Genomic DNA, 15,419 nt, shown 5'->3' on the forward strand with positions numbered 1-15,419 from the left:
AGCTTACCCATAATCATCATGCAGAAAAGTTCATGAGGTGAGGAGAAAAACAGAAGTATGACCATAAAGACAAGAATTTGTGCTTTGTGCCATTGTACTATATATAGTGAGAGATGCTTAGAGAGCTACAGGGCAGATCAACAACCCAACTGACCTTTTTGCATCTGGTTCCACTGAGTCATCAGTTTAGAGAAGCCGATACCCTAAAACATCATCCACATTAGTGCATGTGACATCTGCTAGCCTATACCGTATTATAATCCACTAGACAACCTGGTCTACAAACAAATTTCGACTAGGAAAGGTATGGACAAAAGCTTAAAACAACCTCAAATGGCACCACCGAGCAGAATTCCAAACAAGACCTCCAGATATCTGCGCCGTCTTTTGGCGCCCAGCGAAATCAACATTTATAAGAGTGGTAATGAGCGTTTTCCTTCCCGCGTGACAGCGCTAAAGCAGTGCTAATTACATTAGCATGAGCTATGAAATATGAGCTAGCTGACACGCGGTTCCCTCCGAGGATGATGAAGGAGCTGGCCGATTTTTTAATAAACACGGTGCTGGCGAAATATCATATCCTAACTGCCTTTGTATCGAGCCGCATGCACTTCTTCTGCCAAGATCCACCACTGTCTCCCTAGGAATTTATGTACAAATAACTACTTTTTAATAGCCCTGTAATGTGATTTCCTGCCAAAGAAATATTCAAATAGCTTTCAACACCAGTACAGTATATTATCAGCCCCAAGCTACGACTGGATGTGGAAGTGCAGAAGAAAAAAGGAGATAGATTATTTTTTTACTATGTAATTATTATACCATTGTCATCTGTGGCAGCGGAAAAAAGACTGGGTAATTTTGCAACGCGTTTCACTGGGGAGTGAAATGTTTGTTTTTTGGCATACTTTTTAAAGATTCAGGTACAACAACGCACACAGTAATTGTCACATTTAATTACCGGAGTCATTTACTATGCCCTATCACATTTATCACAATTTCCTCATTGGATTAGAAAATAAAGTCTCTTTCATTAAGGAGGAATGGAAATGAAAGAGATACGGACCGATATAAAAGTAAAATGGCTTGTTTGTGCGTCCGTGCAAATTTTAAATTGCTTACTAGCAAACGCAAACGGATCTCATATAGAAGCACATGTGCGGTTATTATGTTTCCGAGTTTTGACCCCAGCCTTCTTTTATCTCCTCTTAATGAAGCGTCTGCAGGCTTCTGAGAGCGAAGTGGCATTCGTCTGCATGTCACGGAAAGGATTTCACTACCATTCATGTGACCATTATGGTACCGTGGACTGCGGAACTGAATTAATTGCCTTGGCACCGTGGCTCGCTTTTCACTGTTGTAGCACTTTATATTAAAACTACAGAACGGTTGCAAAATTCCACAGTGGATTGCATACAGCATGCGTGTGCCAGCAGACTCTGAATGTTTGGGTGGAATACATTGCTGAAATGCAAAAACAAAATAAATGTGTAGAGAACAAGATAATTACAAAGGTTGCCACAGGAAATAAAACAAAAACGTGAAACAAAAACCTACCGAACAAACATCGCATTCACACCAGTTTTAGATTCAAAAGGCACACCAACAGTCCACCCATTTTTACTAACTGTCAAAGCTATGTGATATCCAAGACTACATTCACAATAATTTACACCTTAAAAAAGATTAATGTCTAAGCAGTTGGAAATTGTCGGTGGTGTCTGAATTGGAGAAAATTATCTGCAGCATAAGTAATCTGGGCATTGGCACTCCAGTTCAAGTGCTTAACACAGTGTGTGTGTGTGTGTGTGTGTGTGCGTGCATGTGTGTGTGCGTGAAATTGTACCGTAATGCATTCTGGAGAGATGAGACTCTTCACACTAGACCTCCAGGAACCCAAAGAGAGCTGGCTAACCCAGCGGCCTCGCCCAGGCCACACGAGCCAATCAGACCTGTGGGCTCAGATCTCGCCATATCCCCCTTCGCACAAATGGAAAAGAGCCCCAAGTTGCTCTGGCAAGCACCTGTCTGTATGTGGAGAGAATAAAGTAAAGTGTAGAGCTTTATTAGGCGAATAAAATAGAGGAATAACTTACCCCGAAATGTATATGTGGTCATTAATTACTCATTTGTATGTTGTTCCAAACCTGGACGCTGTTTTGTTTTCTGTTCAACACTAAAATGGAAATTTTGGAAGAATGCTGTTTTTTTGCCATACATTGCGAGTATGTAAGGTTTTCCTCTTAGTCTTCCACAGACAAAAGTACAGTAGCATATAGATTTGAAACAACTTGAAGGCAATGACATTTTTTATTTTTGCTGAAGTACTCCTTTAAACGTGCACGTTGTATAAGAAAATTAACATGAATGCGTGCATGCACTTTCAGGGACATCTGACGTCCTTGGCACCTCTCCAAGCATGCATGTGTGTGTGGTATCAAGAGTGACATTGACAAGCTGATAATGGGACTCTTTTTGGGGGCTGGTGCTGTGTGGACCCCCTCTGCACACATGGCTTATCTGGCTTTCTCCAGGGAAGTGGACAGAGAGAGAGCGGGAGGGGACAGAGAGAGATCTTCCACTGACGCTTGCGCTCTTATCGCTCTGACAGCCGCCGTTTACAGGAGAGCGGAGTGCCAGTCAGATCATTTACAGGAACAGATTAATACTGCCCAATGTGTCTCTCACTCACACACACGCACAACGAGTGACCACACACACATTTCACCTCCTTTACTTTCTATCTTCTCTCACTCTAGATGATCTCACACTTTGTGAACTGCAGAGCGTGTGTTGTGTAAAAATGTGTCTGTATAGCGACCGCATTCATTCAAGTGTCTCAACTAAGATAGGAATTGAAAGAAAGAAAAGCAAATGGTAAGCCGCATGAGTTAGTGTATTACTATGATTGTACCATTGGTAAGGTAATGCTCTTCACAAGTCCTCTTAACCGCAGTAAAATCGGTGTACTCCAAATTCTTAAGTGCCATAATGCTTTACTAAAACGAAACGGGTAAAAAGCACAGTCTCTCTACAAATAATAACAATTGCTCTGAAGAATTAAATGTCAAGTGTGTCATTTTTTGGAGGATATATTAACAGAAATGCAATAAAATATCCATAACTATGTCTTCAGAGGTGTATAAAGACCTTACATAATGAAGTGTTATGTTTTTTATAACCTTAGAATGAGCTATTTCTATCTACATACAAAACGGGTGGAATTCACCATGTTGTTTCTACAGTAGCCCTAAACGGACAAACTGCTCTACAGAACGCATTTCGTAAATATGTTATCTCCTTCGGCAAAGAAGCGAAAACATGACGACCTCTTGTGCTGTGAGAGCCGTAGTGCTTCGAAAGGGAGGGGTGGAGTGAGCCGTTGATTGCAATTAGAAACCTCACCACTAGATGCTGGTAAATGTTATACACTGGACCTTTAAAAAACTAAATAAACCTGAAGAACCATATGATGGCATTAAACTGTACGTATAAATAAAGAGCAAAAATAGTAATTCAATAAATAAGAACAAACAATTATTTCACCGTAGTCTATACTATCCTACAGGCACTGAAATAGATGTGACTTGTTATGCTCAGTAAGATTTAAGTTTATTTTTTTCTCCATCCCTCTTTACTTCAATACCACCCAATCACCTCTCTCTCTCTCTCTCTCTCTCTAATGAATCATCCAGAACTTTTCCTTCAAAGAAAGATGATAAAGCCCCTCTGGCACAAACACATATTGCATACATTCATCACTGCACAGATTTAAGGTATGTCAGCTTGTGTAGGAACAGCTCAAGCACCCCCCCAAACCCCCCCCCCACACACACACTTTAATATAACTACAATTTAAGAGGAGCTGATGGTCGTCAGTTTCAGCAGATCGGTTTCGGTGCCTGCCCTAAGTCGCTGCTGGCAGGTGCCCACACGCACCACGTCCACTCCTGGCTGTCTCTGGGCTCTGAGGCAGCTGTCAGATAAAGGCACAGCTCTATTCTGCAGTGGACAGATGAGCCAGCGAGCAGACAGGTAGGCAGGCAGTGCGCGTGGAAAGGGCAGACGGAGCATTGAATACTCATCCAAGGATTCACACAACAGCTGACTGGTATTCAAGATCTCACGCACCGTACAGAACTGGGCAGAATGCACAAATATTAGAGTGCCTTCTTTTTTTGAACACACCACACACGCTTTCCGCTGCAGACTAAAACTTTCCTTTAGCAGCCTCCAAACGTGTCTGAACCCTGAGCAGGAGCACTTTCCTTTAATTGCAGTCGGTCATATACTGAAAAAATATCTGCTTGGAAGGGTGAAAATACGTCAATGTCTGAAAATGTAAAGAAGTGAGAGAGAGGAGGAAAGTGAAGTGAAATTTTGCACATTTGAAAGCACTGAGGGAAAGGAACTGGTATTCGATGTGGCGTACCCAACAAATGTTCGACTTCATGATCATGTGATCACGCGATTCTTCTAAATTTAAAAACTATGAGCAAAAGACTGAATATAAGGAATGTGTGTGAGAGGGTAGAATGCACAAACATTAGGGCAGAATGCACAATCATTAATTTAATTTGTCATCAACAGGCATTATTTCAAAGTGTTACAGTACAACAAGCCTACATATAACAGACATCTCTCTCTCTCTCTCTCTCTCTCTCTCTCTCTCATACATGCACATGCACGCACTGTATTGATTTTATTCAGTAATTGCTGAAGTTTTTCTACAAACTTGAATCTTCATCAAATACTTCTGAATTTTCATAAAATGCTAAATGTGTTTTGTTTGATATACACACAGACATAACACATTTACAATCAAAATAATTATCATTTTCAGTGTCTCTCAAAAATAATTACACATGCACTGCATGTCCTTTATTACATCCTATCATGTAATTTCACAGTAACATGAACACTAATGTAATCTGTGATCATAATTCTACAGTCTGTACATTATTAAATTATTTCTGTTAACTGCTTTTCCAGAGTTGATGCAATCCTTTGATTGTGCTCATGTCTGATTACACTTTTTTAAGTATGTGCATTTTTAAATGTATATAATCTACAAAGCCAGTCAGATTTATAGTATCAAATTTGTGTGTTGAATTTTCGTTCTTTAAAATACTGTCGTAAATTCCGGGTCAGACTTGTCTCCTCTCATATAAAATCTCAAATGTTTCTGTCTGGACAGATTTTGACTGATGGAGTCAAAATGATGTAGTTGTTACTTTTGGAAAATTGGTTATTTGTTTCTTTTTTTTACATTTCTTAATACTTCTGCCTTTATACAACTTTCTCACGAGAGGACACTTTTGGTTGCTTTTTGTTATATTTTATTTTCCTTATTACACACCATTTTTCAACGTCATGTTTCCATTTTATATATGTATTGTTTTCTGTATGTGCTGGATTTAACACCGACAGATGCCTATAATGGAAACGTTCATTTATTGTACAATGTAGTTCTGATAGACTGGAACTGCCACAATATCTGGCCACAAGATCAAGTAGAAATAGTTTTGGTAGGCTATAAATGTACAAATTTTGCATTTTTTCCTGGCAGACTACAAGATGTGACTCAGGCAAATGCTTTGGACAATATATGTCATGCCAATAAAGCACCTTACAAATGAATAAAATCGATGGAGGTCACCGAGACTGTGCTGTTGGGCACAATAGGCATACCTGCTTGGCCGCTGTATCCAACTACATCATGTCTGCACTACCACGCGGCCCTCACCGCAATGCTGCTCATTAGCTTAAAGTTGACCTTGGCTCAACTTTAGACCAACGTCAACTATCAATGCCGCTCGTGTCACAGGAAATGCAAACTCCTTTCAAAAATCCTTACCGCAAATGCCACCTTTATTTCTCATCATTTCTACATATTAAATATTAACTTGAGCTCTAAATTTCCCCAGGGAATATTAGATTAATTTACTTTACGTCTCATCTCACTTAAGGACTATATGAATATGAGAACCCATGAAGGCATTTTAAACACAAACAAGAAAACTAAAAGCTCTGATATCAGTTCTACACACTCTAAACAACAAAAAAGTCTAAAATTCGTCAATATGAAGGCAAAACGTTTAGGGTCACTACAACCAAGAGAAGTAGTTCAGGGGTTTGGTCATACCCTTTTCTAACCATAGACCAATACTTGTGTACACACTTGTGTACACAGGCTGGTCAAAACAGCAGCCAGACAACAGAAGTCCTGGAAGATCAATACTAATGATTTTTTTGGGGTTGAAATTCCAGACAGATTTCATTGTTGCTTGGACTTCATAAACAATACATTTTCATTAGAACTCACAAATGAAAACTCAGCGAACAACAACCAGAAATGCTGGATGGAAAGACACATACAGTATCCAAAACGTTTGCTTCTACAGTGATATTGTTATATTCTGAGTATTGCATTACAGTAACAAGCTGACCATAATATGCCCACATATATGATCTTATAAATATCAAACTGATTCTAGCAGAAGTGGCAAAGTATGTACTTTAGCAGCCAGCTCATATGGTTACATCTACATCACCTATCAACATGTCTTTGTGCAAATAGCTTACCATTGACTGCTTTCTAAATACTGATTTGTGTGCTGGGGTGCTATTCAGTAACTTAATTAGTATATGAAAAATGTCACGAGAAGACAAAAAGAGAGCAGTGGTGATAAAAAAAGAAAGAGTGTGATGAATGGAGCTACGTTGATGTAGCAACCTTGAAAATATCGGTGGTATAACTTCAAATAAAGCAACATGTACAGGTGCAACACTTTCAAAAACACTTTTTTTCCAGTGTCATTAAAGTTTGAACCAGAGGCATATAGGAGGAGAGAAGGGGAGCGGCTTTGACGAGCGCATTCAGAGATTAATGGAATATTTCACGTCAAAAAGAAAAGGCTTTAGTTAATCTCTTAATCATTTATTTGATGAATTAATAGACTAAGATGTTATAACGTACATAATATGTCCTATGGTGTGACAAAACAAAAATGTATAAAACTGTTAATAATTGTTAATAAAGTATAATAATAATATATTATTTTATATTCATTTTTAATAAATAAAATAGCATAAAACAGATTTATCATCATTGTTCGTTTTTTTTTCATTTACGGTTATATTTGTCAACCGCCCATATATAATATTTTTAAATAGCAAAGCATTTCCAGTATACTGTCAAACTATCCTAAAAAATAACCCATACCTTACCCTCCTTTTTCACCACTCCACACCGACTGCTACTATCAAGAGTTTCCTACTAAAGGGATTGAAACACCTAGTTCTATTAGCTTTACTGATCTTCTCAAAGAAAACCCAGTGACTGTTGTGAAAGTGCAGCTGACGACAAGGGAAAGACCATGTGACAGCATGGAGAGACAGCTGACAGGAGGAAATAGACCCTAACAGGGCTGTTATGGGCTAGCTACCCATAGCAGCAGGCTCCGTCACCCTATTAGGGCACAAGAGCCACCTTATCTGTCTACGAAAAGTTCAAAAAGAAGAATACCCCTAGAGTCTGCGAGAGCAGGGGCGCAAGAAGACTCACAGACTGACCTCCGGGTAATGACCCTTGGAATGGACATGACATCGAATGAAGGAAGTAGCAAGACTCTTGAGAAACCAGCAGCTGGATATGTTCTTCAGACATGCGTGTGTGGATGGGCGAAAGTAACATCAACCCATGGTCTTAAGGTACATCAAGGACGGAAGAAATGCCTGAAAACCACCAACCCAGAGCCCCGCATTGACCGGATTCTGTCAGGAAAAAGGTAAAATCAGTCGGATGAGGGGTGTTCATCCCAAAAGAAAAGAACTCAAACACCATTGAACAGTTCTTTTTCAGGATGTTGGCACAACGACTGACACAGTATTTAAAACAAAACCACTTCATTGATACATCAATCCAAAAGGCTGGCATTGCAGGTTTTTCGGGATGCCTTGAACATAACAGCATCATATGGCATCAAATCCAGACTGCAAAGAAAGAAGGGAAATATCTCCACGTCTTGTTCCTAGATCTGGCCAATGCCTATGGTTCAGTCCCTCATTCATTTCTGTGGGCTGCCTTTGATTTCTTCCAGGTGCCGACTACAATCATAAATCTAGTGAAACACTACTTCCAGGATCTACAGTTTTGCCTTACAACATCAGGCTTCACCACAAGTTGGCAACCGCTGGAGGTAGGCATCATGGCGGGGTGCACAATCTCCCCATTGGCCTTCACGATGGCAATGGAGATCATTATCAGAGCCTCAAAATGGGTCGTGGGACGAGAACGACTACGATGTAATCAGAGGTTACCACCAATTCGAGCCTATATGGACGATCTAACAACACTCACAATAACTGTCCTCTGCATCAAGAGACTGCTGGAGAAACTTCATCAAAATATAACATGGGCGAGTATAAAGTTAAAGCCCAGTAAGTGCAGAAGCATTTCCATTGTGAAAGGTCAAGTCACAGACCAAAGATTTCATGTCGGTGGAACACCTGTCCCAACTGTCTCAGAAATGCCAGTAAAGAGCTTGGGGAGATGGTATGATGTGAAGCTCAAAGACACCGAGCAGTTTGAACAACTAAAAAATGATACCAGCATGTACATGGAGCGCATCAACAAGACATTGTTGCCAGGAAAACTCAAGTTGTGGTGCTTTCAGTCTGGCATACTCCCAAGACTCTTGTGGCCATTAACTGTGTATGAGATCCCCATCACCAAGGTTGAAAAGTTGGAACGGCTGATAAGCATACAGCTGAAGCAGTGGCTTGGAGTTCCACCTTGTTTAAGTTCCGTCTGACTTTATGGACATGGCAAATTGGAATTATCAATCACAGGGCTCGTGGAAGAGTTCAAATGCACCAAAGCAAGGCTCGTCATGACCCTAACTGAATCTGAGGATGCAGTCATTCGAACAGCAGCCCCCCGGATGGTAGTGGGAAGGAAGTGGACTCCATCAGAAGCTGTTCAGAGTTCAAAGTCTGCGCTTCAATTCAGAGATGTGGTTGGACAAGTACAGCATGGGACAGCAGGGTTCGGACTCATCCCAAAAACCCCTCTGTGGCACAAAGCAACATCAGTGCAGAAGAGACAGCTAGTGGTAGAAGAAGTCAGGAGACAGGAGGAGGGAGAGCGACATGCCAAAGCTGTCTCAATGGCCAAGCAGGGGAGATGGACCAACTGGGAGGGCCTGGAGAAGAAAAAGCTCAGCTGGCGTGACATCTGGCAGATGGAGGGAGCGCGGCTGATTTTTGTCATCAGAGCCACATACGACCTGCTACCCTCCCCCCAAAATCTGAAAGAGTGGTATGGAGAAGATCCTGCCTGTTCCCTGTGTCAAGTACCTGCATCCCTAAGGCACATTCTATCAGGGTGTATTACAAGTCTCACCCAAGGGCGCTATACTTGGCGGCATAACCAAGTACTCAGAGAGCTGGCATCAATACTGGAACAGAAGCGAACAACCACAAACAACCTCCCACAAACACTGGCAGGACAGGTCAACTTCACAAATTTCGTACCAGCTGGCCAAAATCAAGGGCATCGTATAACACCAAAAGATGCAAGATCCTTCGGTCAGCAAGGGATTGGAAATTGGAAGTGGACCTTGATAAGAAGCTTGTGTTTCCCCCAGAAATAGTGGCTACAACACTTCGGCCTGACATGGTCCTGTTGTCTCCAACAACAAAACTGGCATATGTTGTGGAATTAACAGTGCCATGGGAAGACGGGGAAAAAGAACAAATATTCAGACCTGGCAGCTGAAGCATCCCAGAACGGCTGGAAGACCAGTATCTTCCCAGTAGAAGTGGGATGCAGGGGATTTGACAAATAGGGGTGAAGGGTCGCTCTCTCAAACAGGCCATGAAGTCCATGTCAAGTGCTGCTGAAAAAAGCAGTAACTGGCTCTGGATCAAGCGTAAGGATCCCATCTGGGCAGCAAGGTAGAGATAGATGGTATGCAGTCAGGCGTAGGCCCGACTCAGGGAGAAGGACGCCCCTGCCATGCAGAGCCCATCAGGGATATAGAGGGTATGGCATGGAGGGGGGTGTACCTGGGAAGCTGGGTACACCGTTGAGCCTTCTGGAGACGTTGTGGGCTTCAATCAACGAAATGTTGATGAAGCAGGGTTCCCACCTGATGACCCCAATGACATACCTTACCCTCTTTTTTCACCACTCCACACCGACTGCTACTATCAAGAGTTTCCTACTAAAGGGATTGAAACATCTACTTCTATTAGCTTTACTAAAATGTGGGAAAGATGTAACTTCTTTTAGGGCCAGATTTACTAACAGCTTGGCAACGCAAACTCCTCTTTTGGCATAAAGAAATACTGTCTGTATTTACTAAAGAAACGCAGTGAAAATGTGTTTTTGCAACTGCCCTTATATGCATTTAAGTTTCCTCTTTAGGTGCAAAGTTTATGGGAGAAGAGTATTTAAATAAATCACGCAACATAAGGTTTGCACTCGTCATTGTACTGGTATTTGCAGCTTTATTTAATGCCCAAAAAAAGCACGTCTTAAACTCTGCACTAATTGGCGCTGCTCTTAGTAGATTGCGTTGGTCATTATGGGAATGAGATATTGCGCCTGTGTTTTTTTACGTGCGCCTTGTTAGTAAATCACGAGTAGAAATTTACACTCCCATCGCATGGTTGTTTTTAATTGCGGTCTCGCGCTATTTTGCCACGTTTAGTAAATCTGGCACTTAGTTAGTTATGCCCAACATATCCTGATAACCCTGTTATACAATATGCCTTGGTATAAGCTTACTAAACTGAGCCTTTATAGAAACAAATAATAAATGGAAAATAATGGAAAGAAAATAAACAGATGTTTGCTGATCAAATGCCACAAAGTTGATTTGAAAATATATAGTTCTGTTAACCTGTAATCTAACCTGCAAGACTGTGTCTATAGATCATACCCGTAAATAAAAACAACACAGAGTAAATATCAGTAGTTCTTTAATATTGATTGACCTAAAGTAAATTCTCACCCAACAATTAAACTGTAGCAACACCACAGCTTCAAACAGATAAACAGATTCCTCTATGTGTTTGTGTGTATGGTGGTACAGATACATTTTGTCATTAACTGCAATAAATGTGTATATTGAATTTCCCTGGACACTATACAACCAGAGCACCCTAGTGTGGGTATCATGGATATAATGAACATTTTTAAAACTTACAGTAATTATATATATGAGGAAACCAGTGTTGTTTAGGTCTTAAAAATGGTCTATAGATCCACAATTATACCTTATAGAACAGAATGTAAATGCTGCATATTTGGAAATAATATATGTATAAAAATTAAATATAACATAAAATAACATACAGTTTTTCTTCAAGACACTTTTCTTGTTTTAACAACTTATTTTTATACGTATGAATTAACACTATTTATGCACTGTTTATTCGACAACATTTTTCTCACAGCATTCTTTCTATTATTTGAAACATCTCTCTCTCTCTCTCTCTCTTCACTATTCTATTTGAAGTGATTGAAGCATAATATAACATTGAACATATAACAATGCATGTTATTAATGTGTATGTGGTGGTGGGTTCAGTGGTAAATGCAACCTGCCAACCCCTTCCTTTGGGAGAGGAAGTGATAATAGAGGTGGATAGCAAGGTCCAATCGTAGATAACTGCCGAATGTATGAGAGGTATTTTTTCTCATCTCCTCTTATAGACTGGAGATACAGAGCAGTTGAAAGATCAAGGCCACCACACTTACCGGGACTTGCTATCAGCTCTGTGCATCTCAAATGCGGTGTGGATCTGGAAAGAATGTAGCAGAGCATGTTCCCTGGAGAACCAACCTGAAGGGGTGAGAATGCAGCTATCGTGTTGTTCCAATTCCACCATATGCTCAACACATTATCCACCCATCAGCATTGCTTACTGCAGTTTTATTTAAGAAGCACATTCTTGAACTGCAACAGCATGAGATGGCAAACGTCTGAGCGGTGCAAGCTTTGGAACAAAACATATTTTTTATTATATGTGCTGATATTATGGGTATAGTTAAAGTATGACCAAGTAACATTGTAACATTGTTGAACGTGGAGAATTGGAAAGTATATACAGTTGCGTAAAAATATAATCTAATGAACCAGTGTCGTTTTTAAATTATACAACCTGGCAGTTAGGAATCATACTCAGTCAAAGTGTCTGGTGGTACACTTGTGGTCTCCATGGGCTACCCTGCAGCGCTTTTATTCATGTCTGTGATCCACTCCTGTTTCTGGGTCACCATTGCCATTTATCTAAATACTGGTTCACATCAGGCAAGAGAAAAATAAAAAAGCACTCCGGTCATTTATATGCTTCAATGCAAATACAACCCCTGACAGTGGAGACTTCACATGCTTTAAACGTATAGTTCACCCAAAAATGAAAATTCTGTCACCATTTACTCATCCTCAAGTTGTTCCAAACCTGTATAAATTTGTTTGTTCGGTTGAACTGAAAACAGGATATTTGAATGAATGTTTGTAATTTTCAGTTCTGGGACATCACTGGCTACCAAATCATTGTATATTTTTGTTGTTCTGTTGAACATAAAATTAGACATTTTGAAGAATTTATGAAAGCAAACCATTCTAGGGCACCTTTGACTAGCATTAAAAAAATTATACTATGGTAGTCAATGATGTCCCAGAAAATTACTTGCATTCTTCCAAATATCTTCATTTGTGTTCAGCAGAACAAAGTAACAAAGCCTCTTTAGAAGGAAAGCCTGCAACCTTTAGCCAAAACCGCGTAATGGCTAATGCTAACGCCGATATGCAGGAACCGGAAATGGAAGAGTAACTTCACTACACTGATTAAACCGCTTTTGTGAGGAAACAGCTATTCATTTGAGGAATCGACTGCCTGTCCATTAATGTTCAACATGTTTTACACCAAACAATAACTTCGTTGGGAACGATATGTATATTTTACTATGATAAAAAAGTCAGAGTAGCGAATGTTGCGACAGGCAGAACTCACTTATGGCAATATCATAGAATTTAGTAACTCAACGATGGCTTTCAGGTTTTAGCAGTTATGAGAAATGTAATTTCTAAAACTGCATGTATGCATATGACGCAGATGTAATTTTATTAAAAAAAGGACATGAGCAATGTAAAATATTATATTGTATATTTGTTGTTGAATGAGTATGTTTTTATAAATACATATGAAATATAAAGACTTGTGACTGTTGCGTTGATCATGACAATGCAATTTTATGAATAATGTAAAATAAATAAATAAATAAAAAGGTATTGTTTCTATGGCTTCCAGATTTCAACAAATAAATTACATTTACAAATACGGTCATGTGGTCTATTTTAAACGATATCAGCATAACCAACAAAATCACTTTTCTTTTGTAATATGTACTGATAACACGAACAAACAAATCCACGCGAAACTGTGCAACGTAAACTGTTAGTGACTGCCGTAAAACTGTGAACTCCAGCCACTGACTCCACTGCCATGATTGGCTGAGGGTGTCTCACGTGATCCATGTTAACAGTTACGCTTTCTCCTATGGTAAGTATTACAGACCTGTCCATCTCTCTATATAAGAGTATCTCTGAAAGTAATTTTACAAGTTTGGAACAACTTAAGGGCGAGTAAATGATGACAGAATTTTCATTTTTGAGTGAACTCTCTTTAATGCAAAATAAAAACCCTTAAAATGAACAGTAGAATCACATTAAAATAGGCAATATAACATATGCGTACACGTACACTAGATAATAGTACCAGCTGTTGTAGAGCAATGGTGCTATACTAAACACAATCACACCTTTTCCACTCAATCTACAGTAAAAATCCTGTTTAACATCTCTGATGTGAATTCATTTTCACATTACGATTGAACATCTTTTGAATTAGCTGAATAACAGAAGGATTTGTATAGAAGCAATAGTATACTCGTCTTTGGTCTGGCCGTATCAGTGCAGTTACAGGCCGAATTAAAAATTAAATAAAAAAATTGAAATGTGCTGATATACAGCCAGACATAATGCAATTTGTGATTGTATGATATTGCATCATTAACATAGTGTGCAAGGCACATATTCACAGTTCATATTTACACGTGTGAGGCCTAATGTGATCAACATTCTGAATTTGTCAATGCATTGCAAGACGTGCCCATTTTAATGCGTCTTCCTTAAGGATCATTACATTTACATTACATTTAGTCATTTAGCGGATGCTTTTATCCAAAGCGACTTATAAAGAGTTTAAGGAGCAATAAGCAATATGTCATACAGGAGCAATAATGCAATAGGTGCCAATACAAAGTTACTGGTTTCAACAAAAGCTAGACCACTACCTGTTGAGAGAAAGAGAGAGGGTTAGTTTTTTTTTGTCTGTCAAGTATTCACAAAAGAGATGGGTTTTAAGTAGTTTTTTGAATGTTGTGAGAGATGTGGTTGACCGGACCGAGTTAGGAAGAATGTTCCACCAGGAAGGAATTGTGAATGAGAATGAGCGAGAAAGCGATTTACTGCCCTTATGGGAAGGCAGTACAAGACGCAGCTGGTTTGCTGGTTTGGGATCTTGATGGGGTGTAGGAGTGTAGGAGGGTGTGAAAGTATGTCGGTGCAGATCCAGTGATAGTCCTGTAGGCAAGCATTAGTGACTTGAATCTGATACGGGCTTCAACCAGTAGCCAGTGGAGGGAGATGAAAAGGGGCGTCACATGAACCCTTTTGGGCTGTTGGAAGATGAGGCGTGCTGCTGCGTTCTGAACCAGCTGGAGCGATTTGATAGCCTTTGCAGGAAGACCAGCAAGGAGAGCATTGCAGTAGTCCAACCTTGAGATTACCAGGGCCTGGACAAGGAGTTGTGCCGCATGCTCAGTGAGATAGGGTCTAACCTTTCTAATGTTGAATAAGGCATATCGGCATGACCGCGATGTCTTTGCAATGTGATCATTGAAGGACAGCAGTTCATCAAATATGACTCCGAGGTTCCTGGCTGTTTTGGAAGGAGTGATTGTGGTATTGCCAAGTTGGATGGTGAGATCGTGTTGCACCGTGGGGTGTGCCGGAAACACGAGTAGTTCTGTCTTGGCCGGGTTCAGCTGGAGGTGATGCTCTTTCATCCAAGCCAAGATGTCCTCTAGGCAGGCAGTAATGCGAGCTGCTACAGTGGTATCATCTGGGTGAAACGAGATGTAGATCTGGGTGTCATCAGCATAACAGTGATACGAGAGGCCATGTGTTTGTATGATGGGTCCCAAGGATGTCGTGTAGATGGGAAAAAGCAGCGGTCCAAGCACCGATCCCAGCACCGATCCCTGACAGACCCCAGTAATCATGCGGTGAGCAGTGGACAGCGAACCCCTCCATGACACCCTGAAGGATCTGCCGGAGAGG

The sequence above is a fragment of the Triplophysa rosa genome, linkage group LG12 (assembly GCF_024868665.1).
Source record: "Triplophysa rosa linkage group LG12, Trosa_1v2, whole genome shotgun sequence".
Classification (NCBI taxonomy): domain Eukaryota; kingdom Metazoa; phylum Chordata; class Actinopteri; order Cypriniformes; family Nemacheilidae; genus Triplophysa; species Triplophysa rosa.